Source organism: Pavona decussata, unplaced genomic scaffold, assembly GCF_977016875.1.
Source record: "Pavona decussata unplaced genomic scaffold, jaPavDecu1.1 SCAFFOLD_89, whole genome shotgun sequence".
Classification (NCBI taxonomy): Eukaryota; Metazoa; Cnidaria; class Anthozoa; order Scleractinia; family Agariciidae; genus Pavona; species Pavona decussata.
The window spans coordinates 1,858,564-1,881,445 of record NW_028145506.1 but is presented as its reverse complement, the minus strand read 5'-3'; the positions used below and the strand labels follow the sequence as shown (position 1 = coordinate 1,881,445).

General features: G+C 38.9%; 1 protein-coding gene and 3 long non-coding RNA genes across 4 annotated transcripts in view; 2 read left to right on the top strand and 2 right to left on the bottom strand.

Annotated features, from left to right (window-relative positions):
* LOC146474514 (uncharacterized) overlaps positions 1 to 22,882 on the top strand; it is a 62,461-nt gene that overhangs the window by 15,687 nt on the left and 23,892 nt on the right. The gene's annotated exons all lie outside the window — the stretch shown is intronic.
* LOC146474518 (uncharacterized) lies at positions 4,738 to 6,569 on the bottom strand. The gene is made up of 2 exons (XR_014866175.1): positions 6,411 to 6,569; positions 4,738 to 6,380 (listed from the first exon to the last, which is right to left on the bottom strand). It is a non-coding gene; the product is annotated as an uncharacterized LOC146474518 (long non-coding RNA).
* Positions 6,701 to 7,214, top strand: LOC146474517 (uncharacterized). The gene is made up of 2 exons (XR_014866174.1): positions 6,701 to 6,947; positions 6,978 to 7,214. It is a non-coding gene; the product is annotated as an uncharacterized LOC146474517 (long non-coding RNA).
* LOC146474516 (uncharacterized) lies at positions 7,601 to 14,630 on the bottom strand. Its single transcript, XR_014866173.1, has 3 exons — positions 14,268 to 14,630; positions 12,005 to 12,051; positions 7,601 to 7,855 (listed from the first exon to the last, which is right to left on the bottom strand). It is a non-coding gene; the product is annotated as an uncharacterized LOC146474516 (long non-coding RNA).

Here is a 22,882-nt window from a genome sequence, read left to right as displayed (position 1 = left end):
TCAATACATCACGTTTTGAACACTGGCGATCTTTAACTATTGGCACTATTTTCAATTTTCACACGTGCGAACCATTTTAGTTTAAGCCTTTTTCTGTTATGTTCATCTGCCTTGCCAAGTATGGTTGTGACTCAGAAATCTTTAAAACCTTTGACAGTGGAACACTCCTCTCTGGACACCCGGATATTATGGACAGTTTTGTTTGTCCCGACGAAAAGCTCACATATTTCCTACATCGTCAACCCCGCTTCACAGACACTGGTTGTCTGCGCACTGACTATTTTCATTGTCACTATTATGCAAAATGTAGACATTATAACCTGTTTAAATAATGACAGATTTCTTTGAGTTAATACGATTTTATTACTGAAATCAGTAGGCTGCTAAATGTCGTGGCATGTTTGATCATTCTGTCTATTTCCGGTCTTTTCCCCTTTTACTGTAGTTATTAATTAAGTTTTCTGCCCATTATGCGATGATGATAGGACTTTGATTCCGTTAACTTCACTGTTAGTCCGAGGATATGATAAATGAGCATAAGGTTTCTTTAGTTTGAACTTGTTACGGTTGCAGTTACAGACACGTTAAGAAATTAAACAATGTTTTGTCGCTGAAAAAATTTATACAGTCGAACCTCCCTTTGTGACCACCTCTCGTAAACGACCACCTCTCATTAGCGACCACTTTTCCAAAATACCAAACGTTTTCAAGTCAAATCACTATAGATGGAACCTCTTGTAGGCGACCACCTCTCGTAAGCGACCACTTTTAGAGATGATTGTTTAAAATTTTCAATTGTTTTTAACCTCCCATAGGCGACCACTTGACACACAATCTGCTGTATCTCTCACGGGCGGAAATTGAAAAATGTGTCGCTGTAACATATTGGCTACATTATTACAACGGACGCCGTAAATCTCACAGTCAGAGTTAGCAGAGTGTTTCCCGATATAGCTTAGCATTGAAACAATAATTGATAAAATACACTTATACTTTACTTCACACTGAAATAAACTTTAATCAGATTGAATCCCTTGTAGGAAAAAACTCTCTTATCTTTTATCGTTCTTATCCTTTTGAAAAATTTAGACAGCGCCACCTGGAGTAATAAAAGTCAAGTTTCTTTCACAATAATTGTCTCAATCGCAGTATTAAGTAGTTTATGAGATACAAACAATAATCACCATACACCCTAAGATTTTTTTGCCTAGAATAATTTTGGACCAGTAGCTAAGAAAAGTTATTACTATGGGTTTTGATAAGCACTGGCAAAAGGACCCAAAAGGGTTAGGTCTCCGCAATTACAATATGTAAATTACCCTAGAGTTAGACCCCCTGTGTCCATATTACCCAGGTTCCACTGTAGTTGAAAAAGATGATCCAAACAACTAGGGTTTCCAATCAAGATAATTGATGTTAGAGAAAAAAATATTCCTTGATCCTGTCATATTAAATTAAAAAAATGTTTCCTATTCAGGGTCGAAATTTATGTTGAAATATAAGCTTTCGATTCTTTGATGATTTTGATTGATTAGATAATTGATGATTACATATAGGAACATTCCATAGCAACAATATAGTAGTTACTGTAAGTTAGTTCCCAGTTAAATTGACTTGAATGCAACAAAGTTTTTTGTTTCCCAGAAATCGTCAGAGATGATCTTGAACAGATGAAAAGTGATATTAGAAACATCAGTGAGAAGCTGGAGACCCTGAAGTCAACTGAAGAAAAAGGTCAGTTCCAAGAGTCTAACTCCAAACCTCCTCAGTAGGAGTTGACTTGTGCAAATCTTCCTTTCGTAACAAGAGGCACGCTTAAAATTATTAGAGAAGGTTGAACAAAAAAAAGCAGCATCCAGACAGTAAATGTCTTTCTTTTACGTAGTTGTCCATTATTAAATCCAGTCCAAAGGAAAATCAAACCCGCGAAAATTTTTGATATTTTGTAGCTTATCCCATGGAAAAAACTGTTGATTTTTGTCTTCGCCCTATACCCCACTTGGGAGCCTGTTCACAGGCTATAATATCCAGTCTGCAATTTATACTGACCGTAAAGCAAAAACAGATGTGAAGAGTCTAAACAAAACCCGACATAGTATTTTGCTAATAATTTTTTTTTACTTTTAGATGGTTTGGAGGCAGAGTATATTGACCCAATACGTGAACTGTACAGAAGAGATGTAGAATACCTTGATCTTTTCCCTTGGTGTCAAGGAAATTTCTTCTTTTCCCTTGAAGAAATCTTCACCCGGCTCATAATGCGCAACAAGGATAAAACGAGAGGATCATTGACGGAAAAGGTTGTGGAAATGTCTGCTATCTTTCAACCACATGAAAGCTGCTCCAACCCAAGGGCAGTGTTAATTGAGGGTGACCCTGGTATGGGAAAAACAACATACTGCAACAAACTTGCGTTTGATTGGGCTACCGGTAACGCAGGAAAAGATTTTCTGAAATTTAAACTGGTTCTGTTGGTGAGATGTTGTGACATCAATTCAAACCTTCAGGACGCCATTGCCGCTCAAGTCCTGCCTTCAGATATTAAAGAACAAGAGCGAGAGAAATTCTTCGACTTCATTAAACACAATCAGTCTAATGTTTTACTGGTCCTGGATGGATTAGACGAGTTACCGAGTGGTAAATTGTCAGAGTTACAAGACATCATCAAAGGTAAAAGTATAATGCTTCACAAATGTCCCCTTGTGGTTACAGCTCGGCACGAGGCTGGCATAGAAGTTGTGAAATACTGTGACACGCTACTGGAAATAGAAGGATTTACCTCAACTGATGCCAGTGAGTTTATTCAAAAATTCTTTGAAGGCAAGGGAGAGCAGGGAGCAAAAACGGCCCAAAATCTCTTAGACAAACTGGAGGACGATCAAAGCCTAAAAGAACTGATCGCAAATCCCCTGAACACTGCACTTATCTGCCTTCTTTGTGAAGACTCGGAGGGCAAGCTTCCCGAAAGTAAAACCAAACTTTACTGGGAGATTGTAGAGGATGTCCTGAGAAGGTACAAGAAAAAGAAGAACTTACCAGAAACGAGTAAAAATGTCATTGAAGAGCACAAATCACAGCTAAAGCAGCTTGGCTTGATAGCGTGGAACGCTCTACTTGAAAACAAGAAGTTTTTTGAGAAGAATCAACTTGAAAGTCACGCGGATGAAATCCCAGGGTTCGGTTTCCTGTCATGGCAGAGCGGAAGCAGCAGACGAAAACCACATCCCCAGTACTCCTTTGTTCACAAGAGTTTTGAAGAGTGGTTCGCTTCCTTTTATCTCTGTTGCCAGCTTATGTGTGGAGAAATGAGTCCTGAAGATTTAGCTGCTGACGAGAGATATTTCTCTGAGCATGCTGACCTCAAACAAGTGCTGTTGTTTACATGCGGCATACTCGCGCAAGAATCAGAAGACAAAGCAATGGCTGTTATCCAGAGTTTGGCGGCTCACATTGACGAAGGAGAACATGAAAAGTTTTTGGTTGCAGTGGAGTGTATTAAGGAATGCAAAAACGAAGGCAGTAATTTTCATCTAGATTTGGCACGTACTTTCGGTAAGTTTCTGACACTTCAAAGTGTATTTGCCTATGGTAGAAATTTAGGTTATGTTGAGTGTGATGTCATTGCTAAGATGCTCACTGAGAACACAAGTGTTAAACACTTGGATTTGCCTGGCAATAAACTCGACAGTGAATGGGCTGATAAGATTTGTGAAGGGTTGTGTAATAATAATACTCTGAGACTCTTGAATTTGTCTTGGAATAAACTCGACAGTGAATGCGTTGATAAGATTTGTAAAATGTTGTGTATTAATAATACTCTGATAGAGTTGAATTTGTCTGACAATAAATTCGACAGTGAATGCGCTGATAAGATTTGTGAAATGTTGTGTAATAATAATACTCTGGAATGCTTGATTTTGTCTCGCAATGAACTCGACAGTGAATGCGCTGATAAGATTTGTGAAGGGTTGTGTAATATTAATACTCTGGAATGGTTGTTTTTGTCTGACAATAAACTCGACAGTGAATGCGCTGATAAGATTTGTGAAATGTTGTGTAATAATAATACTCTGGAATGCTTGATTTTGTCTCGCAATGAACTCGACAGTGAAGGCGCTGATAAGATTTGTGAAGGGTTGTGTAATAATAATACTCTGAAATGGTTGGATTTGTCTTACAATAAACTCGACAGTGAAGGCGCTGATAAGATTTGTGAAGGGTTGTGTAATAATAATACTCTGATACGCTTGGATTTGTCTGGTAATAACATAAGTGATCCTGTTCGTAACAAACTCAAAGCAGCACATGGTGACCGTATCGATATTTAATGTCGTCAGAGTTTAAGCCCAATTTTCATCTGTATTTTTGAAACAAAGTAACTTAATTTAAAACTCCAATAACAAAAGTGTGTAAGTGCTCCGTAAAAACTGAAATCTTACTTTAGTTCCAGCCGACAATAAAAGATTGAAAAACATCTTAGATAATTATAAGATGCTTTTTGGTGCAAATTTAATATTACAAGAAACCTCGCTCAATGCGGGATGCTTTTTGTCTTAATTGAAGTATGAAATTATGTCGTATAATCAGATGGACTAGTTTATGGACAAAGAAATAATTAGCAAACATTACATTGCAAGCAAACACATTTTATTACATCTCAAAACTCACCTACACAGAATAAAAGATGGTGAAGAAAGCTTATCACTGTTTAATACTCCGTTAAAAAAATTCCCTGTACACAAGGTTAAAAAACCAGGAACAGCTTGAAGTTAGACGTCAATCTAAAACTCGTTGGGTTTTAATCCTTTTCTGTTCCACTTTCCAACGTTGCTAATTTACATGTAAATTCTTCAATTCTTCAGCTCAACTTCGCACGGTTCTTCAAGAAGTGAACAGTCCACAAGCGCTAATTAAACTCCACACAGACTTTTTTATCCATACAAACATCCAATCTTATGTTTCCATCAATGCTGCTTGAAAAAGTTCTCATTTATGGTCATTTTATCGTCTCAGAGGCATGAATCCAGTCTTTGAACAGAATTACACCAAACGCTGTAAAATCTCAACTGTTTTAGTTCAAGGTGGGCTGTTTCTGCTACAGGTGCAGCCGCCATCTTGGATCAAAATCAACCAATCAGAGGACAGCAGCAAAAAATCTGTTTCCGCTGCAGTACGCATGTCCGCCATTTTGGATCGAAATCAACCAATCAGAGGACAGCAGCAAAAAATCTGTTTCCTCTGCAGTACGCATGTCCGCCATTTTGGATCGAAATCAACCAATCGGAGCACAGCATCAAAATGAGCTGTTTTCTATGCAGTTCGCATGTCCACCATTTTGGATCAAAATCAACCAATCAGAGCATAGCAGGAAAATGAGCTGTTTCCTATGGAGTACGCATGTCCGCCATTTTCAATAAACAGCGTTTTAAAATGAACCAATGAGGAGAGAGGAACAGAATTTGGATCCTTGTCAGTCAGAAGCTTTACATAAAAATCTGTTTTTCCCCACATTGAAAGTGGACTTGAAACCCAAATTATTATAACAGGATCAAAAAGATATACTTGAATCTACAATAAGGAGGGCTTTCATTGTCATCTTTCCCTTGTGTTTATCTTGTGCAAGATCTTAATGTAAGAGTTTAGTTTTTACAGAGTGAAAGCTACGCAGAGGTTTAATTAAAGAATCAGTGTCTTTTTAATTTAGTGTTCAAAACACAGAGCAAGTTCATATGTAGAGGCGGTATAGCCAATCAATCATCTTTTGGGTTTATCCTTATGCCATTTTCTTTTCTTTTTTTTTTTTTTGAAGCTTGTTTGTGAATTTTGATGAGTCACGTACGAGACTGAGTAAACTTCAAAACTTCTGTTTTATATTTACTTACTTGATATATAAATTCTATCAGCCTTTATTTGTGCTCTATGGCCAAGTGGCCAGGACTTCTGTTTTGTTGTTTTGTTTACTTTTTACAGGTTTAATTTAAAGGACAGTGCCTTCTTTTTCTACTGTGCATGTTCTGTTCATCTCAGGATGGTCCTAAAAACTGATTTCTTAAGGATGGATGTGCCTACTAAGACACAGGTATTTTTGCGCAGTTTATTGATATACGGGAAAGAAAGACCTTAACAAGTGTTATTGAAATCCCAAAACAAAATTGGGGGTAACCCCCCACATTTTTCAGAGATAATTAAGGGCGGTGCCTACTAATACATAAATATTTTCGCGCGGTTTATGACTAGGCAGGAAAAGCAGATTTTAGCAAGGGCTTCTGAAATCCAAAATTGTTGGTAACCACACATTTTTTTACAGATAATTAAGCAACAATAATTCTAAAAAGCAGTAAAATATAAAGGAATGTATGGTGTTTTTTTCCAAATTGAAGCTTTATCATCTCTGAAAAATGCATGGTTACCCCCCAATTTTCTCTTTGGATACCAGGAACTCTTGCTAAGTTCTGCTTTCTCCACATAGTTTTAAACAGCGCAAAAATATCCCTGTTTAAGTAGGCACCACCCATAGCAAATCCGAGTATCTCGAGATACGCAGAACGTATGCGCAGTAACAAAAGTAAGTTAAGTTTCAAGTTGGAAAAAATCCCATACATTGTTATGAATTCCAACGCGTTTTAAAAATATTGTTCATTATCTTTAAAAATGCATGGTTACTCCCGATTTTCTTTTTGGCCTTTCTGTACACTTTCGGTGTGTATTCATAAACCGCATAAAAATACCTCCTTTTACAGAAGCATGTTTAAAGCGTTTATGACCATGTGGGAAAAGCACATGAGAAAGGCTATGAGAAAGCGAAAACTGTGTTAGCAAGGGAAAGTTCTCTTCTAAGACAAATGTAAGTATAGTTCAAAGAAGGCACACTCGTTTCTTTCGTATGCTGTTTGCTCTGTTTTTTGAAATTTATCTTGTGAATAAATATATCACGTAACAAGTACAGTGTGAATAAATATATCACGTAACATGTACAGTGTATATATTATATTGAGGTACGTGCCAAACCTATGACATTGGAACAAAGAAAACTAAGCGTTGAAAAGATCAAAACGACTCATTTTGTATGTTTACTTTTAGAGTAGAAGTTGTAATCTCATTTTTAGAGACTCCACATTTCTGGCTAAAATATTGTTTGTAAATAATGGAAGGATACTTTGATAGCAATGTAAATGTACGGCTTTATACATATACAATAAATGTGGCATTGTGGAGGTAGTGTAGTTTTCATTGATATTGTTACTATGGGTGATGAGTTAACGCTAAAATTTTTTAATCAGATGATTTTTAATCCTTTCCTTGCTGAGGTAGAAACTCATGTCGTGTTCACACTTTTGAGTCTGTGGATAAAATCCTAAAGTACCACCCGCTTGAGGGAAAGATATCAAGCGCTACTTTCCTGTGGTTCTTTTCATCTGGTGTACAAGGTGGTTTTATTTGAGCATACCTTATGCATGCAAAGTTTTGTGTGTGTACAGCTTCCCAGGAGAGGATTCTGATTATATATGCAGGGAGGGGGGGGGGGGGGATCTGTAAACAAAGTTTCTTTTGTACGTTGGCTATCTATCATCTCATCTCTTATTTTAAGAGCCTTTCTTATGGCATCTTTAACTTGGGACGGCTTCATTTTCTTCAGTAAACTTATGTGCATAAGGAAGCATTGAAGTGAGTAAAGTGGCAGGCTGATTAAAGGTAGATTGTCTGCAAGGTTGCTTGTCATTTGCAAGGCTTCTGTGGATAGAATGGCTCCTCTTGGTGGCTGGATTATGCTGCCCTGAGATGTCACTCGAGAGAGAATCTTCTTTTGAGGGTTTCAGCCAGAAAGAGCAAGACATCTGCAACAGTTACATTGTAGCTGAGAAAAAGAAGTTAAAAAAAAATAAGCATCAGATATGAACTTTATTAGACGTATATCCTCTTCAGTGTTTCAAGCAACTTTTATCCATCCATAACAAAAAAGTGACAACTACAATTAAAAGAAAAGTAACAAAACAGCTAGGAAAATGACTTGTGGCGGGAAAATCTCAAAGAAAGCTGGGGCTTATAAGATTAAGATTTATCCCCAGTATTTAACATATTGAATAATCAATAAAGAATTGAAAAAATGTCACTTGTGAAATGTTCGTGGCTAGTCTGACGCGGCGTTTCGTCTCGGCCAATAATCAATAAAGAAAGAAAAAAAAAACATTAAAATAACACAATGGAATGAAGAGTTATTGCCTTTTAAAAAGCACCTCATTTCCATGGTACCCATAACCACAGAATCAGCACATCTTTAATTTGTCTATGACAATGACTAGCTTTTAACTACCCTGTTAAGCAGCATGCCTGCATATTACCGTAATGACTTGATTTAGCGCCTTTGTTTCAATAAGCTCTCCCTCTTTGATTGGCACCCCTTCTGTTTTTTGTTAATAAGCGACCCCTATTGCGTAAGCACCCTCATTCCAATCAATGCCCCTATTCTGTGATATTCAGTGATAGAAAACATTCACGGCTTCAAGGAAAAGTAGTCTTGTCAAATAGGATTAGAACAGCTCAAGGTGGTACAAATCAAGCCATAAGCAAATCACGTGACAATAATCCCTTTGACAGAATAACCCAATGGGACGTAGAAGATACTGTGCTGGAAAGATTTGTTATTGATGCAAACAACACTGAAGGTATCTCTTTGAATACACTGATGATTTTCAAAATTCCCTACCATTAAGTGAATATTCACTGTATGTTACTTTTACAGTATCCGTTATTGTTCCTTTTTAAATAAATATCAACAATTGGTTTTGCACATTTGCTGTTTCATAAAAGAAATAAGTACCCTGTCCCTTATAAGCCCATTCCCTCGAGGTACCATAAGTAAATAAGTGCCCTGGGCGCTAAATGGAATCATTACGGTAAGGCCCGGTTCATACGTCGAATTTCTGCCGTGTCGAATTCAATTAAACTAATTAAATTCGACAGAAATTCGACGTCTGAATAAGCTGCCGGATTTGTGCCGTACGTTCGACTGGTCTTGTCGCATTATCCGGCAGAAATGCGGCACCGATTCAAACGTCGCATTTCTACCATGTTGAATCGAATTCATACATTTACATACATTATGCTAATGTGTTGAGCATGCGTAAATCAAGGCTGACAGTCCAAAAGGGCGTCATGGCACCCGCGCGATTCCAACGAAGAAGAAAGCTCATCTGAAGAGGAGAAAATCCTCGCAGGAAACTACATGGAAGTACTGCAGGAGAGCTGTTGCAGCTCTGATGATGACACTGATGAAGAAGTGCACAGTAAGGAGAATATTTTGGTCACGCGTATATTTGTCCGCCACATTGGATACCCAAGTCTATCATATTTACTGCTGACCGACAGACACTGCAGTATCAACTCTGAATTAAGTGCGGCACAAGTGCGACGTCTGAATCAACAGTTGCATTTCTGCTGCACTTAATTGAATTGCATTCGACACGGTAGAAATTCGACGTATGAACCGGGCCTAAGTTATTTATGGAGTAATTCCACCTCCCAACCCCTGCCCCCAGGTTTATCAGTGTGGGCTTGTCTAGTTAACCTTTAGCCTGATTCTCGGACAGTCATGATTGCTCGCAGTCACATGCTCTCTGAGGAAGGGAGAGAGTGTGTGGCCATGTCGCAACCAGGACCGTCTGAGAATCAGGCTAGTGAACCCTGAGCCCTGGCACGGAAGTCCAAATCGTTGCCAATAAAAAACAACAGCAACAACAACAACAACAACAAAAAAAAAGGCCCTGCCAAAAAAGCCCAATACAAAATATCTCTTCCAAAATGCCCCCAGGCACTAATCTGACTCAATTCAAATCCAAAAACGGTTTTGGTGTTTTTAACAGAAAAAAACATTATATTTGGTATCACGGTGTCATCCTCAGTTTTTGGCAGTGTTTTTTGCCGTAAAGAAAAAATGGAAAAAAAAACAAAACTCTAAAGGCAGCGTATGAAAGGTCTATAAGCCTGCAAAAACACTACAAAGACTTATGAAATCATGTGCTAAAAATCCAAACAAAAAAAGGCAGACCCCACCCGCCATAAACAAGATTTGAATCAAAGACCTACGGCTAACCTACATGGAATTTCAAAGGGGTGGGAAGGTTAAAATCTAATAACCTTGAGGAGGGAGGCTAGGGGTAATATTAGATATATCTGGAACAATCCCTAGTTGGTATCAATAAAGACTGGAAGACTTGTAAGGAGTAGAGGACAGGAAGGTTTGAAGAGCTCAGCACTGTTCACATTTTTTTACTCCTGTTTTCTACCCTTTTCTTGCCATCTTATCTTCTTTGCATGCTTGCATTTACAAAATATCACAATGTAACTTTATCCCACATCATACCCCTATTAAATTATATTTAAATGGACTCTGCTTCCAAATTTGCACCCCGCCAAACTTCCACCCTACCATCACCTCCACCCCTGCGAGTGTTAAATGTCATTTACTGAAATTTCTTTTACTTGTTGCACTGAGAAACTGAGAGAACCCTGTTCTTGAGTTGCATCAAGAGATTTTTTTCTAATCAATCAAAATGGCAACTTAAAATACTATGGTTGGTTTATTAAACATATGTTTTAAATTTGTGCTTATTTTGATGGATATGTTTTTAGATAAAAAAGATCAAGAAAGATCTTTGAATACCTGAGGTCTTACCTATTCATTTTGCTTTTAAATAAAGGTGCCAGGGGGGGGGGGGGTTACTCCCCTATATGGGCTATACAGGGATGGCCGCTGGATAGGGTATGGTTTTTGCCCTCTCTGCCCTGAACAGGGTATATAATTTCAAACAAGTCTACCCTGGACCCGTCCTAGACAGGGTATGGTTGCAAGACTGTCGTCAAGTATTTGGCAATCCGAAATCAGAGGCATTAGTCTCTATTTATTTTAGTGAACAATGCTTCATGTCAATTGAGTTTCCACTGTTAATGCGAAATTTTGGGATTTATCGCCATCACTTCTAGGTAATGTATTATTTTATCTGTTTTGATTGGTATTTGCATTTCAATGCGTGGAACTTGGTCCAAAATAGTCACCCTTAAGGATTTTAGCCACATAGTTAGAGCTATACCAACTGAAATGAGATTTGACTATAATGGTAACTTTGAGGGTACAAGAACAACATGGAACAGTCTCCAAGAATATCCTGGACCCAGGGCTTCCAGCCAGTAGAGGGTTGAGGTATCTAGTGGGTATCAAACATTCCTGTTTACATTTTTCATTGAGAGTCTGTATTACTCTCTGACTGATGAATGTGAATTGAATGTTCACTGTTGACCTAACTTGTTTGCTCATAAGTATTGTTGTTGGTGAGCTTGCACATCATTGGGCAAGTCACTTATATAAAAGGTAGCATTAAGTCACTATCCAAATAAATTTGTTGCTAAGGTGGCCTTGTAGCAAGTTTAGCTGGCATGGAAAAGAGGAGGGGAGACTTCAGTTGAAAAAGTGACAGAGCTAGCCACAGAAGGAGGCTCTCTAAGACAATTTTGGTGAGCATTTGCATGAAAATTAAGAAAGAGTGGAGGGAGTATCCGAGTTCACAGAGATGACTGTGCTCATGGTCACCTAGATGGACATAATTTAGAGCACCCAAGTATAAAATTAATATGATTACCTGGTGCAAATGCCGTATAATTTGAAGACCTAAAAATGTACCATTTGGCTACTACCAGACCCCAAACATTTTTTCCTCCACGTCAAAATAGTATAACGTAAAAACGATCAAAGAGATTGCGAGACAGTCATGTGCGCACCTGAGTATCTTTCACTTACTATTCATCTATAACATATAATTATAAACTTAAGACAGAGTGGCAGATGATACATTTGTGTTCACTGGGCAGTCACAAACAGGAACATGATCTCTTATTTTACTAGTAGTCATGGAATGAAAAGTATATGATGGTTTTATACTACGTTATTACTGCAAAAATGAAATTCTGAAAATCTTATTATTCACTTAAAATGAACAAAAATCTAGCATACCTTTTTTGTTGTCAAACCTTAAAAAGTGTCTGCCAAAATCTTTCTATCTGAAAAAAAAAAAGAAAATTTCTAACTCCAAAAAGTCCCCACATTGCTAATTTGAAATCCAAAAAAAGGTGCTTCCAGCCACTCCTCCTCCACCACTAATACTGTGTACCTGAATATCCACCCCCCCCCCCCCCAAAAAAAAAAATGTATGGGTTTTTAAACTTTCTAGCCCCAGTTATACAAAGGACAGATAACTTATCCAGTGGATGAATCCATAAGGCAGCAGATAAAACAAATCACTTGCCTGGGGAACCTTTTATCTACTGGATAAAGAATTATCCAGTAGATAAAGTTATCAGCTCTTTGAAAAACCATAGCAAGCTGGTTTGGTACCACTTTGGATACAATTCAATTCAATTCAATTCAATTTTATTTACACTTATTACAATGAAATACAATATATTTTACAGTAAGAAAAAAACTAAACGTACAGAGCAATTTACTTAATGATTTTACCTTCTACAGAAGAAGTGCGTAGTGGCCAAAGGAGCAAGGCTTTCGTGTTGGCCACTACTTCTGTGCAGTTAAATAAAATAGGGGGAAGTAGAATTTATAATACTGGTTGAAGAGCTCTGCTAGTTAAATTAGGCTTGGGTTAGGAAAATACAACAGTAATGAAAAAAGTGTTTACAGCAAGTATATAAGTATATAATATAAGTTAATTTTTTTATATTATTTATGTACAAAAATAACCATGATTATTTGAGTTGTCTTTTAGCCAGAAAATTTGAAAAATGATAACTTGTGAGAAATTATTGTCAGGAGGTGAAAATAATTCATTGCACACCCATAAAGCAAGATTTTGGAACATTTTAGGGGTCATCTTAAGGATGACACCTCCTTCTGCTACTGTAGAATATTCTGCACGAAATAGTGCCTCCTAATTGCCAACGAGTCAGCCGAGCGAAGACGCGAGGCTGGCGAGGCGGCAGCATTATATAGAGCCGTGCGAAAGTACTGTGCGGGCGGAAAAAATCTCGAGTGATCGAGAGGCATGTTTGTAAGGTAAGATTCCTGAGTGTAAGGTAAGATTCCTGGGATTCCAATGACGTAGTGAAAATTGCAAGGGACCAATCGTAGCTCGCAGCTCGCAGAGATTGTGACGTCAATGCCGCATGGTTCTGATCGTGGAAAGCGTGCCAAATCCAGACAACGCCAGCGGGCAAAAGCAATCAAAAAAACTGAGAAACCTCTTTAAACTGACTTCAATCCAACCAAAGCTAAAGCAAACGACAACTGTAACAAACTATCGGCCAGCGAGCCACACGAGAGTAAACTTGACATCGGCCAGTGAGCCAACTTTGTCACCGCCAGCCAGAAAAAGGCAATCAAAGCAACTCTAAACAGTTTTTGCGAAATATTTGAATAACGTGCCCCGCACGGGTCGATAAATTCGCTTCAAAATGGACTCGTAGTTTCTTCAAATCGCTTACGCGTCTCTCATCTCGCATTTATAATTATACGCGTTTCTTTCTAAGGCGTAAAAAAAGACTTTTCTGAATAAATTTTTCATTTAGGAAAGCTTTCTGTATGTTTTTCTTTCTATTTTCATTGAGAAAACGTGACAACTGTGTAATCTTGCGTAAACAAACACATGCCTCGAGACGGATCAAATTTCACCCAATGCATGTGATGCGCGGATCAAATTTAATTGAAATTTCGGAAATTTTTACCTGCAAGTTTGTTTTTTGGAACATTTTTAATAGGCAACTAGTGTATTTTATTCCATTATTAGTAATTTTAACTATCTTAGACCAAAGGGGTGTTGTTTTTTTTGCCCTGTTAGTTATGTATTTTTACTGCACATAGGGTAGGAAATAACCACTTTGCTAATTTTGCTGAATTTTGGAAAACCTCTGGAAACGGCTGGTGCATAATGGGTTAATACCATTAACATCGGACTGGCCCATACATCCCTAAGCAAACAGTCCGTGCATGTCCTTTGCCAATTGCTTGAATACGAGCTATATCTGGTATATATAAAGATACTTTTGTGGTGTTTCTGACTATGCAGGAAAAGCAGATCATAGCAAGGACTATTGGAATCCAAAGACCATGCATTTTTCAAAGATAACAAGTTTCAATTTGGGAAAAATGCCATACATTGTTACATCTCTGAAGTATGCAGGGTTAACGCCAATTTTCGTTTTGGATTCTAACACAGCCCTCTCCAAAGATCGGCTATACCTGAAACTCTCCTTTGTATAAGCGTCACCTTTTGCCTCCCTTCCTCACTGGCCGTCCGATTTTTGCTTTCCTCGTGTTCCCTATTTTTGTCAGCTGTTCTTCAATAGCCTTCCGCATGTCAGTAAAATCGGGAATTTGAACGTAACGAATTTGCTTGCCCTGTATAAACATTGTTGGAAAGTCCATAACTTCTTAATAGCTTGTCCATTTTGTTTTGAAAACTTCACGTCAGACATGGAAATATTCATAAAGCCATCGACATTATCAATCAGCCCCGCAGCTGAAGATTCGTTTCGTAGTTCTACAATGGTCCTGTGACCTTGTACAGCTTGTAAAAGACAAACTAATGTTCTTTCAGAGGTCGCTCGCTCTCCACCGCTCGCCATATTGAAATTTTATAAAACTAATTTTGTCCCCAGTCTTTCCCGCTTGTCGAAATTTTTGGCGAGAAAAGAGTATTCTTCCCCCTCCCCTCCCCACTGCCCTGTTAGGGGACCTGGCCCCGGTTGCTCGAAAGATGGTTAACTCTTAACCATTGGTTAAACCCCCTAACCAATGGTTAAAAATTAACCGAGGGTTAGTTTCGGTTGCTCGAACGCCGGTTAGTGTTAACTATGGTTAAATGTCCTCTAACCATGGGTTAAATTTAACGTACCTCGCGACGAGTGTTAACTTGTTAACAATTGGTTAAAATGACGTTGTTGCAAATCAGTGAAACAACATGGCAGTTGATTTGCTTTTTCGCGGCGTGCTACCAAGGCGTGAAAGAATTTTTAACCTTAATGACAACTTGCTCGACGGACTCTCTGAAGCCGAGGTTAAGTCACGCTACAGATTTTCGCGTAATTCCATTCAGTTTATCACCGACACGATTGCTGCCGATCTCGAAAGACCAACCAAACGAAACCGTGCATTGAAACCACAGGACCAGGTTCTTGTTGCTCTTCGTTTTTTAGCAAGTGGTAGTTTTTTGGAGGTGGTAGGTGACACAGTCGGTGGCATCCCCAAATGCACTGTTTCGAGAATAGTCAGCAGGGTGTCGACAGCCCTTGCTCGGGAACGCAGTATTAAGCAAAATATGCGAAAAAATTCCTTCTAACATAATGTGATTTTTGAAGCGACTCGTGCGTTCCATTATTGTGGTCGTGGAAGCGAGATGTCCCGCTTCCACTGCTTATGGCGATAGAAGCGAAACATCTAGCTTCTATGACCACAATAAATAAACATTTTTCCGGTGAAAGAAGCGAGTTGTTTCGCTTCCTACAACCAATGGGCGACAAGAAGCGAAACGTCTCGCATCCACACTCACAATAAATAAACAGTTTTGTCGGGTGCAAGAAGCGAGTTGTTTCGCTTCCAACAACCAATAGGCGACAAAAAGCGAAACGTCTCGCATCCACACTCACAATAAATAAACAGTTTTGCCAGGTGAAAGAAGCGAGTTGTTTCGCTTCCTACAACCAATGGGCGACAAGAAGCGAAACGTCTCGCATCCACACTCGCAATAAATAAACAGTTTTGTCGGGTGAAAGAAGCGAGTTGTTTCGCTTCCAACAACCAATGGGCGACAAGAAGCGAAACGTCTCGCATCCACACTCACAATAAATACACAGTTTTGTCAGGTGAAAGAAGCGAGTTGTTTCGCTTCCTACAACCAATGGGCGACAAGAAGCGAAACGTCTCGCATCCACTCTCACAATAAATAAACTGTTTTGCCAGGTGAAAGAAGCGAGTTGTTTCGCTTCCTACAACCAATGGGCGACAAGAAGCGAAACGTCTCGCATCCACACTCACAATAAATAAACAGTTTTGTCAGGTGAAAGAAGCGAGTTGTTTCGCTTCCTACAACCAATGGGCGACAAGAAGCGAAACGTCTCGCATCCACTCTCACAATAAATAAACTGTTTTGCCAGGTGAAAGAAGCGAGTTGTTTCGCTTCCAACAACCAATGGGCGACAAGAAGCGAAACGTCCCGCATTCAATGACTCTTAGGGGCAAGAGCAATATTTTTCCAAGGTAAAACAAGACGAGGAATAGTTTTCGGCTTGGTTTCGTGAAAGACAGGAACTCGTTTTCGTCTTTAGGAGCTTTAATGGATGTTGACAACTGAACTCTCAAACGCTTTGCTTGTTAAACAACGCGGCGCGCACATCCACACAGAGCGCTGTGATTGGTTCATAATGCGCGTCATCTTCAAGTACATAGCGATGGCGGTTACCCAAAATTAAATCATGTTAAAACTTCACGGAGAAATGCGTATAAATCATTTGAATACCAATCACCGCGCTTGTTGTACGTTCATGTCCTTCATGGAACGTGATCTGTATTGACAGAGCTTTTGTGGGAGCTGACATAAAGAAAGATATTACCTTACTGAATACTCGTAAACACCTTAAGAGAAATAGCTTAGTGTTCTTGTTGGAACCCAAGGGATCCAAAGTTCTTGCTGGCTGTCCGATCAAAATAGGAACAGATGAAAGTTAGACAGACTTAAGTTCTAAATATTTGATTACGTGAATCAGGCTGATAGTTCTTTCACGTGTGGTACATATCACGTTGCGTTATTAAACTCCATAAAATGTTTTCTTTTTTTAAAACGTAATCACTCTTAATGACTCATAATCACTGAATGTAAAATGTTAAAGTACTCTAAAGCATGCAAAATATAAGGATGTTATTATAAAACTCGTAAATATAAATCAATATACTTAATGTGTCTCAACCAAAAGGTAAAAAGAGACGTGCGAGTGAGGAGATAATCTCTCTAAATTTTGTGTTCTCTTGAGTTAACCTCAGTGTATTGCTACTCAAATGTATTTCGAATATAACACCAAACATGCCATTAACTCAATTAAGCATGGTAAATATGTCTGTTAACCTAAATAGTTCCCAATTTACAAAAAAATCATCTAACTTTAAACATATCTATGTAATTAGATAGCAATCATAACAAGAAAAGGCTAATCCTTGTCCACTAAAACTATGTTTGCAAAGTCATATAAGGAAGGCTTATACTTCACGGTTCCGCAACTAGTATATCGCCTAACTAGAGTCTTCCCAATTTGAACGGCCGCTTACACTTTGACGTTGTGACCTAGAAACAAATTATCCCGCGAAATAGAGTTGCCGATGGGTCGCCCAACCACCTTGTAAACATGCCCTGAACGGTCCAATCTGAACAACGGTGACCTAACGACTTCAATGCAATTGTAATCTAAATCGGAATGATATACTAAGCGAACATCCTGTAAGAGTATATTTTAAGCTATTTTAGGGTTAGCCATTTGGCATTTTATTTAGGGGTTTTTTTCGACATATTTTATTAAACGGGTGCCGCCAAGAAGAACTGACATCTCTGAAAACATAATTGCTCGCAAATAAAAGACAACTAAACAAACAGCGACGCTGGGTTCATCAAACATCAGAGATCCAGTTCTTATTTGGCAGCACCTCGAATTTCCTTTTATTCATTCATATTTATCCGCATTTATTCATATTTACTGATTTTGGGATTTTGAAATAATGAAATAAACTTAGGGATTTAGATAATCGGTTTAAATAATTTAAAGCGTCGAACTTCAGTGATTTCTTGTTGAACATTATGAAAGTATTGTTTCCTGAATTGTAATTTCAAGTTGTAATTTCTTAAACAATCTTTTCTTAATTTCAGAGTGAGTTTCAGCTGTTCAAGTTTTCTAAAGAAATGATTTATTTTAATTTAGCAATTTGCGTAAGATGACAAGCTTTCTAAACAAGCAATTTCCTTTCAATAAAATTTTAACGAACTATTTATTTTTACCCGCGAAACATTCGCACTTCTTGACGAAAGTGCGCATATTAATATATTTTCTGTACACTATTAAAACCTAGCTTTCCTCCATGTTTTCAACACCTTCTAAGTTCTTTGTTCTCAATTCGTGAGCTCAAGGCCTGAAAACGGTGCTTTTCATAATTCAGAACTTAACTTTCTTTTGATGGCAACTTTGGAAAAGTTGACATCTTCCTATAGGACCGTTTACTTTGTTGTTTAAGAATTCCTTATGTGAGTTATTCCTTGAAGTACATAATTTTGCACAAGTAAATATAACTAGCCTCATTTAAGATTCTTTTATCTCATGGACCTTGAACAGCTGAAACTACCTAATAAGACCTAAATAATGTTGTTGATTTTTAGTGTTAACCGATCGAATTCATGCATATGTAATGTAAGCATAAATAGAAGCGGCTTTCATGAACAAGAGAACCTTGAGAATTGTACTAGGAGAAGACGCATTTACTCACAGAAGACGCATTAAAATCTGATCTTAAAATCTGTTTGGTGACAATCCGCTTGAACCAGTCGATATAGGCTATTAACTCGAGTTAACTGGAGCACTTCATTTCACGATTGTGCAAAGCAAATTAAAAACTGAACTGTTTCAGTTCATATATATAGCCTATCGAATTTTCAACATAGTTTAAAGTTTAGCAGACATGTACGATTCTAAAACCATTCCAATTTAGGTTGTAGGTTTACACTGAAGTTGTTTAAAAATTACTGTTAGTTCCAGGGCTACCTCGTCAATGCGCGAGTTTACCGATATCATAGAGAGGACGACTACATTTCGATGAAAGAAAATACCAGTACAAATGCATACGATTAGAAGTAATCTTGTATTATCAAAAAATCTGGTATCATATTCAAAGACTCCAAACGTAGATCATTTTGAGTTGATGTTACTGGATATTTACCCGCATTGCAAAGCTTCAAGGAGGGGGGGAGACACTACTATCAGAGGCCATATAGGTATGTGCCGCCCCAAAGGGTATGGTTTTTGAGCCGTTTAGGTCTGAAAACGGGTATAGACTTTTACCATTATGGTCTGAAATCGTGTATGGTTTTCAAGGGAACTACGAGAGCGTATTCTCAAGTCAAAGTGAATAAGGGAGAAGGCAAAGTAACTGAAAGTATATCATTCGGGCTGAATTTTGCCCATTCTTTGGTTGCATGGTGTTCACCTCCGTTGATTTCGATGCCAAGCTTTGCACTCAGGTCTGAAAACGGGTGTGGAAAATGACCTGTTTTGATCTGAAATAGGATCAGGATTTGGAGAACAGAGCAGCAAACCCCAATCAAGAATTCCGAAGAGTACCCTCCCACACACACACACACTTCTACACAGAGACACAACCCCCCGGTGCAAAGCTACGGTTATGTTCGTAGAATTCAGTATGCCTCTGAGTCCTCTGACTTTACAAGCATTTAGTTGTATGTGGTCTGCCGATCGTCGTTTGAAGATATAGCTTGTTTAACAATTTCGGTATCCAAATCGACAAAGTAGACAGCATATGCCCCCGTCAACTTTACGATTCAAAGGGGCTTTTTCAAGTCTATCTTGTCCGGCTTGAAGATATTAAAGAGGGAAAAAATAAGCTACCTTACCTGAATATATAAGAAAGGCTTTGCTCATTACAGTCGTGGTACAAATAGGGCGCATTAAGTCGGCATATATCTCAACGAACGGAACAGGATGAAACCACGTGCAATCTCGACTGGAAGAGTACCTTAGCATCTAGTGCCCAGGCTTCACCCAACCACTGCAAAACTAATGCGCGAATTTTTATCACCTGACAAAACTGTTTATTTATTGCGAGTTTATTTATCTTGTCGCCCATTGGTTGTAGGAAGCGAAACAACTCGCTTCTTTCACCTGACAAAACTGTGTATTTATTGTGAGTGTGGATGCGAGACGTTTCGCTTCTTGTCGCCCATTGGTTGTAGGAAGCGAAACAACTCGCTTCTTTCACCTGACAAAACTGTTTATTTATTGTGAGTGTGGATGCGAGACGTTTCGCTTCTTGTCGCCCATTGGTTGTAGGAAGCGAAACAACTCGCTTCTTTCACCTGACAAAACTGTGTATTTATTGTGAGTGTGGATGCGAGACGTTTCGCTTCTTGTCGCCCATTGGTTGTAGGAAGCGAAACAACTCGCTTCTTTCACCGGAAAACTGTTTATTTATTGTGAGTGTGGATGCGAGACGTTTCGCTTCTTGTCGCCCATTGGTTGTAGGAAGCGAAACAACTCGCTTCTTTCACCGGAAAACTGTTTATTTATTGTGAGTGTGGATGCGAGACGTTTCGCTTCTTGTCGCCCATTGGTTGTAGGAAGCGAAAGAACTCGCTTCTTTCACCGGAAAACTGTTTATTTATTGTGAGTGTGGATGCGAGACGTTTCGCTTCTTGTCGCCCATTGGTTGTAGGAAGCGAAACAACTCGCTTCTTTCACCGGAAAACTGTGTATTTATTGTGAGTGTGGATGCGAGACGTTTCGCTTCTTGTCGCCCATTGGTTGTAGGAAGCGAAACAACTCGCTTCTTTCACCTGACAAAACTGTTTATTTATTGTGAGTGTGGATGCGAGACGTTTCGCTTCTTGTCGCCCATTGGTTGTAGGAAGCGAAACAACTCGCTTCTTTCACCGGAAAAATGTTTATTTATTGTGGTCATAGAAGCTAGATGTTTCGCTTCTATCGCCATAAGCAGTGGAAGCGGGACATCTCGCTTCCACGACCACAATAATGGAACGCACGAGTCGCTTCAAAAATCACTTTATGTTAGAAGGAATTCTTTCGCATATTATGCCAACCGTTAATTGCCCCCTAGACTCTATTAATGGATCGATTATTTGAAAATTGAACCCATTAGTCGTTTCAAAGAATGCATTCATTTATTCATTGTTAGCGCGGATTAATGTTCAAATTAAAATTCGATTCTTATTGGCTTTTAATTTGAACATTGATTCGCGCTAACAGTAAAAAGAATAACCTGTAAAATTTAAACCACAGTACATTTAAAACAGCTCGTTCGTTCAAACTGTTCCTGCATGTTGTTGACACGTTCATATAATTCATTATGCAAATTTGGTCATGGCAAAAACCCAAAGTCAAGCGCTTGCAAATGAGTCGGGCTGAAAAATTCCAATTTATTTTTCATGTATAGCATTACCCACCTTGTAGCATGAAAAAGTATGGTATACATTTCACCAGACTGTTCATTATATCGCGAAGAATAGCGCAACACATGTGCCGAAGGTCATTGTCATTGTCGAAGGTCAACTGAAATGAACATCTTTTACTGTAAGTTCGCAAACTTTTCGCTAAATTAATTTGCATATACCTCAAAAAGGGAACTGCTTATTATGATAAATAATATAAATAATATTATCTACCAGTAGATAATGGAGGCCCCGAGGGAAACGAATAGACGGCGTTCTATCACATTCTCTAGAGCTAAATGTTCGAAAACACCTGTTATCGAGGATCACTACAACATAAAATGGTCGGAGATCATGCTGGAAGGTGTAATTGGCGAGGGAAGTTACGCCCGAGTGCACAGTGGTAAATGGAAAAATACAAGTGTGGCTGTGAAACAGTACAAAATCAGCAAAGGTGTAGCAGCTTACAGAAATATGGTTGCTGAAGAGGCGAACGTTCTCCTTCGTCTTTCGCACCCTAACATTGTAAAATGTCTCGGCTTATGTCATGAAGAAGTATCTTTGGTGCTGGAGCTGATGAGCAAAGAAGTTCAAGTTGACGAAGATACGGCTTCTTATCATAATTTGCGAGAAATGGTAGATGATTTACAAGAGTCAATACCCATGGATCTTAAGGTGGACGCCTTACAACAAATGTCGCAGGGGCTCCAGTACTTGCACAGCAATGGTATAATTCACTGCGATATTAAGAGTGCAAACGTTCTTGTAGGGGGCAAAGATGACGACTGGCAATTCAAGCTCACAGACTTTGGTGAGGCACACAGATCCATTACAACTACCGCAAGCACGGTGATGCAGACAAAATCCTTAACTGTAGTGGGAACAGCTGCATTTATTCCACCTGAGTATTTAGTCGGTGATGTGGTGCCAATGAAGACATCCAGAGATGTATACTCTTTCGGGATGGTGATGCACGAGCTCCTGTACCCAAACATGAAACACCCTTGGCAGCACCAAGTGCCACATGGAGAACTTTCAGTGGTAGCTAAACTCGTACTCGAAGGAAAGCGACCCCACATTGAACATGCCCTTCCTTTGAAGCCATACACAAGCCTCATGCAGGAATGTTGGAAGCAAAACCCTCTCGATCGGCCAACCATAAGTGAAGTTAGTGTGAGGCTACAAGAAATGTGGACTTTCCTATTGGATGGTAACACTGATGAGGATGAAAACAGCACACAAAGCTCTGTTCTGCTAACAAGTACCACCCTCTCACCTGCGTCGTCGCCTTTAAAGAAACGCCCTGATAGAGAGAGTTGCAGAAGCCATTTGAAACCGTCCGCAGAAATAGTGTGGGAAACACAAGAGTTGAAAATGGAACCAGGACAGAACGCAAGCCACTGTCAAATGAAGCATCCAAGTAGTGGGCAGTACGTCCCCTTGACGATAGAAGAAGGCCTGCCTAGCTACTCTATTGTCAATCAGAAGGTTTATTCAGAAGATTTGTCAAGATCTCCCTGTGAAACAGCTGGTGCAACCCAAGGGACGAGCTTACAATCAAGGCCAAGCCCTAACCAGCCCAGCAATCAGTGTTGTCTAAAAGAACGTTTGGAGAAAACAGATAGCCAGGGACAAATACTCAGTGACGCAAGAGAGGATACCTCCGGAAG